The 7,746-nt window shown below is 47.3% G+C and overlaps 1 long non-coding RNA gene across 1 annotated transcript; it reads right to left on the reverse strand.

Moving 5' to 3' along the window:
- Positions 1-3,650: 3,650 nt before the first annotated feature.
- LOC308584223 lies at positions 3,651-5,423 on the reverse strand. Its single transcript, XR_014006665.1, has 3 exons — positions 5,294-5,423; positions 4,448-4,579; positions 3,651-3,939 (listed from the first exon to the last, which is right to left on the reverse strand). It is a non-coding gene; the product is annotated as an uncharacterized lncRNA (long non-coding RNA).
- Between the last annotated feature and the right edge of the window lie 2,323 nt (positions 5,424-7,746).

The raw sequence follows: 7,746 nt of genomic DNA on the forward strand, positions 1-7,746 counted from the left end.
GAATGCAGGTTTATTCTTAGAACAAGGGGACGTCGAAGACATGCTGTCAGCCAACGCTCTCCAGCTGTCCCCGTGGGTGGCGTGACGTTGGAGGTATTTGGAAGCAGAAGAAGGAGAGATAGAGAGGTGGCGATTTGGACTCGGGCTCCTCTGTTTTAGGGAAGGGCCATAGCTCAGTGGTAGGGCATCTGCTTGGCACACAGAAGTTACTCTTGCCAGAGAACCTGGAGGGCTGCTGCCAGTCCGGGTTGACAGTACTAAGCTAGAGGGACTAGTGGTCAGTTTAAGCTGCTGTCAGTGGTTCTGAAGTTTTCTTCCTCGTCTCTCCAGCAATTGTGACCCAGCAAGGGACAGGGAACTTCAAACAACAACAACAACAACAACAATTTATTATTTTTACCCCGCCCATTCTGGGCGGCTTCCAACAAAATATTAAAATACCGTAATACACCAAACATTAAAAGCTTCCCTAAACGGGGCTGGCTTAAGATGTCTTCTAAAAGTCTGGTAGTTGTTTTTCTCTCTGACATCTGGTGGGAGGGCGTTCCACAGCCAGGTGCCACTACTGAGAAGGCCCTCTGCCTGGTTCCCTGTAACTTGGCTTCTTGCAGGGAGGGAACTGCCAGAAGGCCCTCGGCGCTGGACCTCAGTGTCCGGGCTGAACGATGGGGGTGGAGACGCTCCTTCAGGTATACTGGACTGGGGCTGTTTAGGGCTTTAAAGGTCAACACCAACACTTTGAATTGTACTTGGAAACGTACTGGGAGCCAATGTAGGTCTTTCAGGACTGGTGTTATGTGGTCTCGGCAGCCACTCCCAGTCACCAGTCTAGCTTCCGCATTCTGGATTAGTTGTAATTTCCGGGTCACCTTCAAAGGTAGCCCCACGTAGAGTGCATGGCAGTAGTCTAAGCGGGAGATAACCAGAGCATGCACCAATCTGGCGAGACATTCTATGGGCAGGAAGGGTCTCATCCTGCGTACCAGATGGAGCTGGTGGACAGCCGCCCTGGACACAGAATTGACCTGCGCCTCCATGGACAGTTGTGAGTCCAAAATGACTCCCAGGCTGCGCACCTGGTCCTTCGGGGACACAGTTATCCCATTCAGGACCAGGGAGTCCCCCACACCCGCCTGCCTCCTGTCCCCCAAAAGCAGTCTTGTCAGGATTCAACCTCAATTCCAGAGTTGGAAGGGACCTCCAAGGGACATCCACTCCAACCCCCTGAAATGCAGCTGAAGAATCCCTGGAAGCAGTGGTGAAGTTGCATGCTCCGGCACCGGGAGCAGAGAGCAGGCAGGGGCGTGGCTGGCGTGCATCCCAGTGGGGCATGGCGCCGGCGTGGTAGGGGGGTGTGCGGCGCATGTCTGGGGGGGCGGCCATGATGGTACCCCCCTCCCCGATGGTGCCAGGGGCAGTGCGCTCCCCGTCCCCCCCCCCACGTTCCTCCACAACTGCCTTGAAGATAGCAGCAAACCTCTGCTTAAAAACCTTCGAGAAAGGAGTACACCATCTTTTAAGGGAGTTTGTTCCACTGTCCAAATGCTCTGACCACCAGAAAGTTCTTCCAGATGTTTATTCAGAACCTTCCTTCTTGTAAATCAAATCCATTGGTTCAGGTCCTCCTCTCTGGAGCAGCAGAAAGCAAGCTTGCTCACTCTTCTGTGGGCCAGCACTTCAGATATTTGAAGATGGCTCTCATATCTCCTTTCAGTCTCCTCTTTCCCGGGCTAAACATACCCAATTCCTTCAACCATTCCTCATCAGGTTTGGTTTACAGTCCAAGATGGTCGTGATCGTCTTGGTTCCCCTCCTCTGCACACCTTCCAGCTTGTCAACATCCTTCTTAAATGGTGGCACCCAGAACTGGACAAAGGTGTAGTCTGACTAAGGAAGAATAGAGCGGTACTATGACTTCCCTTGATCTAGACACTATATTTCTGTTGATGAAGCCTAGAATAGCATTCACTTTTTTCCATGCAGCATCACACTGTTGACTCATGTGAAACTTGAAGTCTTCTAAGGCCCCTAGATAAATATTGATTCATTTCTCATTTAAGGGTGAGCCCATCTCATATGCACTTTCCAAAGCAATATGAAAACGGAAACACAGAACCACCCATAGAAATTCACACTTCTCTGAATTGTGCAATGCATTTTCCACTTAAGTAGTGTTCACCAGTTTGGTATACAGTGGACGCTTGGGTTGTGAACGTGATCTGTGTGGGATGCATGTTAACAACCCACAGTGTTCGCAACCCGCATCTGTGCATGCGCGGGTTGCAATTCGGTTATTCTGCGCATGCACAAAGCGCAATTTAGCACTTCTGCGCATGTGCGACTGCCAAAACCCGGAAGTAACTCATTCCGGTGCTTCCGGGTTTTGGCGATTCGCAACCCAAAAAAATGCAACCTGAAGTGGCTGTAACCCGAGCTATGACTGTATTTGTTATGAATATTGGACTAGGGACTGGGAGACCAGGACTTAAATTCCCACCCAGCCATGAAGCTCACTGGGTGACCCTGGGCCAGTCACTACATTTCAGCCTAGCCTACATCACAGGGTTGGTGCCAGGATGAAATGAAGACGGGGAGAACTGTGTGCCCCACCTTGAGCAACTTGGCAGTTCGGACCCCTTGAGGGTACACCAAGAAGATGCAGACTCTGCACCCCTACATTCTGTTGACAATTGGGGGCCTTGGCACCAGGTGATTCACCCCCTTAGTAATCCTCATGTATGTTAATTTAGCAAGGGTTCCACCTTTTCCAGGGCACCACAATATAGGGAGGGTATTGACAAGCTGGAAGGTATGCAAAGGAGGGGGACCAAGATGACCAAGGTCCTGGAAATGAAGCCGTATGAAGAATGGTTGAAGGAGCTGAGTAGGTTTAGCTTGGAGAAGAGGAGACTGAGAGGAGATATGATATTCACCCTCAAATATTTTAAGGGCTGTCACGTGAAAGATGGAGCAAGCTAGTTTTCTCCTGCTCTGGGGGGTAGGGCCCAAACCATGGATTCAAATTCCATGAATGGAGATTCCAACTGAACATTGGGAAGATCTTTTTGAAGGAAAGAGTTATTTGACAGTGGAATGGACTCCCTCAGAAGGTGGTGGACTCTTCTTCAGTGGAGAATTTTAAGCAGAGATTGGGTGGCCACCTGTCAGAGATTCTTTGGCTGGGCTAGTTGACCCTCGTGGTCCCTTCCAACTCTATAATTCTAGGATTCTTTGGTGATAACTGTAATTTTGCTCCATTTTGACCTGGAAGGGGATGTGTCTATCATTGCTCCCCCCTCCCAGCAGCTCCTCCCCTGAACCTCCTTCAGAACTGGGCCAATTCCAGTGTGTTTCATGGAAGCAGCTGCCTGTTACTTCACACACCTTTTCAGCCTGTTGACATTCACTGATCATGGAGCAATATTTGTCTGACTTGGAGCCAGACATGGTGAGGAAACAGAACTCAGAGGTGAGACCACAGGCTCCCCACCTTGCCTTCTGCATCTTGCACTTCAGCCTCTCAGGAAAGAATGCTGAAGCACATGCCAGTTACTCCAAAACCAAAGGAAAGTCACAGTATGGAGAGAAACTGGCAGAGCCCCCACCGCAACCCATTGCCCCTTTTCATACAAGGCACAACCACACAGAGGTTTCCAATGCTTGCATTTATTGAAAGGCAAAGCTAAAGCAAATGAGCAGGCAAACCCAATCCTAAACCCATTTACAAAGATGCCAGCCTCATTGAGCACAGCAGGACTTGCTCTGGAGTAAACGGGCAGAAAGGATTGGGCAGGGATGGATCCTTCCCAGGAGTGCCTTCAGCAGCAGCAGCAGCAGCGAGCAAAGAGGTTTCTGCAGAGGTGCAGTCAAGGCAGCTGCATCTCCAGAGAAGAAGCGGGGTGGTCTTCCTTTCATCAGAGGTGATGCGTGATGGGTCTGCTGTAGAGTTAAATGGGGAAAAAAAGGAAACACCGTGAATATGGGTGGGAGGGTGTTCAAAAGAGGCCAGGGACCCCCTGAAGACCAAAGAGCCAAATGCTATCGGAATTGGGGTTTCACATGGTGGAGGAGTGGGGTTCAGCTCAAACTTTCTGCTGGATGTTCAGAAGTCAGGAGAGGTCTCCATCCCAAAACCAAACAGCTCCATGCACTTTCTGGAGCTGATGGGAGATATACTCCAAAACATCTGGTGGCCACCTGGTTGACCAAGGCTGATCTCCAAGTGGCTCCAAATGTCAACAGGGTCCAAACTCAAGGTCCAAACTCAAAACAATGAATTTGGCATTTGGGAGAATCTAGCAAGCGCCACCCCTCCACTCCGTGGCTGTTAAGGGTCAAAGACATGGGGAAGAAGCAGAGCTGTAACTCTCAGGCCTTTGGGGTCGTGTCTCTTTGAGATGCCACAGACGTATTTCCAGACACAGGTATGGTTTTGCCTATAACTCACCTTAGCTGCGCTTGCAGCAACGCCTGTCTCCTGAACACTTCCCAATCTCTTTCTCGCCTTTGTTGCAGGTTTTTCTGCAGCTGCCCCCATTGTTCTGGCAATCCTGGGTGGGACGCTGAGCTCCAGTGAAATCTGCAGGGCAAAGCAAAGGGGGAAAAAGCAAACTAAGAGAGGGAGATGCAGGTACCAAGGAGAGGATCTACCTGAGAAGGCTGCTCCATCTCCCAGGACTGGCCTTCTACACCTTCCATCCTTTGTTCCTCAACAATCCTGCTAGCCAGGACATCTGGAGGGCACCAGGTTGGGGGAGGCTGGTGCAGGATGAATGCAGGGAAGGGGGCTGGGATGGAGAGTGAGCCCCTCCCCCTTCCACCTGTGCCTTCAGCAGGAGGTTTGAGCCAAGGTGGTAGGAAAACCTTTGTCAGAGTCACTGGCTTCCCTGGGGGCCACTAGCAACCTTGGAGAGAGAAGTTCTCTTGCCCAGGAAACTGGCCCACTCTCTTCCCCACTACAAAGCTGATTGCACTGAAATGTGTTATTACAGATTTTATAGCAACAGCTTCTTTGGATTAAATTCCATTCTTTGGATTAAATTCCATACTTTAGGATTGGGATGGCAATCAGATCCCAAGAGTCTGGCTGCTGGAATCAAGTCCATCAACCTGGTCTCACAGTGACCAACCAGATGCCCCATTTGGGAAGTTCTAAATGGGGACAGAGGGTCAAGAGAATTGCCCACCCATGCCTTTGGGATTCCCTGCAAGTGGTATTCAGAGGCAGGTTAAAAAGGAATAAAGCAGAGAGCTGTGGAGCTCAGAGAAGAAGCATCTGAGATGAAGGCCATACCTGGAGCCACCAGCATCAGGAGGAGGAAGGCGAGAGAGAGGAGGCAGAAGATCTTCATGGCTGGAGGTTGGTAGGAATCCTGGAGATGCCTGAAGCCAAGTGGAAGAGCAGTTGACAGGGGAAGGAGAGGTCCCCCTACTTATAGGTGGATGGAGGACTGATGAAACCTTGTGGGAACTAAATGTCTTTTACAGGATAGATGTCACAATCCCTGTGGGACAGAAGAAGATGAGAATTGCTGTCTGGATTTGAGCAATGCTCTTGTGCAAAACCACATATGGAAGAATGACCACAAACCTGGGTAGTGTCACTGACTGTCAAAGAGAGGGAAATGGAGTTGTTTCTAAAATGTTGCCCTCGATGAATGAATTTTCCAAGAATGTATTGAGATTACAAATATTTTTTCAATTCATTGCGATCAAAATTTTTGCAGCCGTGGTTGCATATAAAATTATTTCTCTTAAGTTTTTTGGTATCGCAGTAAGAAGGCCTCAGGTTTTGGGGTTTTTTTGTTTTTTGAAAAGTTAATTTTTATTTTTATTTTTTAGGGAGAGGATTCCTATGAAACTAGACTGGCAGAATAAATTATTAGAGTTTGCTGAAATGGCACAAATGACAAACGCACTGAGAAGCAACTCAAATCAAAGATTTATTCAAAAATGGGACATGTTCAAGAATTACTTTAAAAAAATATAGCAATGGTGTGGCATCTATGGTAGCCTTTGAATGATTTCTTTTTTAAAAAATAATATTTTATTAGGTTTTATCAGTAGAAAAGTTTAGAAAAAACAAAAAACAACTGCAAGACAAATACAAAATACAAGAGTACAAAAATACAAAATACAAAAATACAAACATTAAACACTAAAAGGAAAAAGAAAAAAACACATATAAAAGAAAAACAAAATTTCCCTCTTTCTTAATCTCTCCACTTTAGTTAACTTATTTTCCTGACTTCCTCACGTCTCCCATTTTTGTATCCCTTTTAAGTTTGGTTCAGCAAATTCATAATCTATTAGTTTATCTATTATTAATCCCCTCATACTTTTTGCCTTGTTGCTAGAGCCCCTTCAATTCATTTCAATGTCATTAGCATTCAAAAATTTTACAATGTTTTTGCAAATAAATTTTAAATTTCCTCCAATCTTCTTCCACCGACTCTTCTCCCTGGTCTCCCTGAATGATTTCTGTGTATATTAATAACCAAAACAAAGTAACAAGAAGCAAAAGATGTAAGAAAATATAAGATAATATTAATAGAACAGTGAGAGATTTTAATAGGCAGTGAGAGGTTTTACTTTCTTGGGCTCCATGATCACTGCAGATGGTGACAGCAGTCCCAAAATTAAAAGACGCCTGCTCCTTGGGAGAAAGCAATGACAAACCTAGACAGCATCTTAAAAAGTAGAGACATCACCTTGCCAACAAAAGTTTGTATAGTTAAAGCTATGGTTTTCCCAGTAGTGATGTATGGAAGTGAGAGCTGGACCATCAAGAAGGCTGATCGCCAAAGAATGGATGCTTTTGAATTATGGTGCTGGAGGAGACTCTTGAGAGTCCCATGGACTGCAAGAAGATCAAACCTCTCCATTCTGAAGGAAATCAGCCCTGAGTGCTCCCTGGAAGGACAGATCCTGAAGCTGAGGCTCCAAGACTTTGGCCACCTCATGAGAAGAGAAGACTCCCTGGAAAAGACCCTGATGTTGGGGAAGATGGAGGGCACAAGGAGAAGGGGATGACAGAGGATGAGATGGCTGGACTGTGTTCTCAAAGCTACTAACATGAGTTTGACCAAACTGTGGGAGGCAGTGGAAGACAGGAGGGCCTGGTGTGCTCTGGTCCAGGGGGCCACGAAGAGTCGGGCACGACTAAACAACTAAACAACAACAACATAAATAGAACAAAGTAATAACTATTTGCACAATTGGAAAACAGTAATGGTAAATACATGGGGGGGCGGAGGGAGTCCTATGTAGACAGGCAAGAATATATGGTGAAATGAATTGTATACAGAATATTAGACTCTTATCCTTTTCCTAATGATCCCTTGCATGGAGTCCATCTTTTTCACAGCTGCTGCACACGGACCCACATCTTCTTGGAGTTCTTTACTCTGACTCCAAGGTCTCATTGCTAGTCAGTCACCACCAGTTCACACCCCATGAGGGTACACCAAGAACCTGCAGGCTCTGGACCCCAACACTCTGTTGACACTTGAGGGCATATCCAGTTTTCCATCAGTAATCCTCATGTGTGTTAATGAAGTCATAGTCCCGCTCTCTTCTGACTTGGTCAGACCCCACCTAAAGTCCTGTGCCCAGTTCTGGTCATCACCATTTAAGAAGGATGTTGACAAGCTGGAAGGTGTGCAGAAGAGGGCGACCAAGAGGATCCAGGGTCTGGGAGTGAAGCCTGATGAGGAATGGTGGAATGGAGGAATGGGGTAGGTCATG

Source organism: Podarcis bocagei (genome assembly GCF_964188305.1).
Source record: "Podarcis bocagei genome assembly, chromosome: 3".
In the NCBI taxonomy this organism is placed as follows: domain Eukaryota; kingdom Metazoa; phylum Chordata; class Lepidosauria; order Squamata; family Lacertidae; genus Podarcis; species Podarcis bocagei.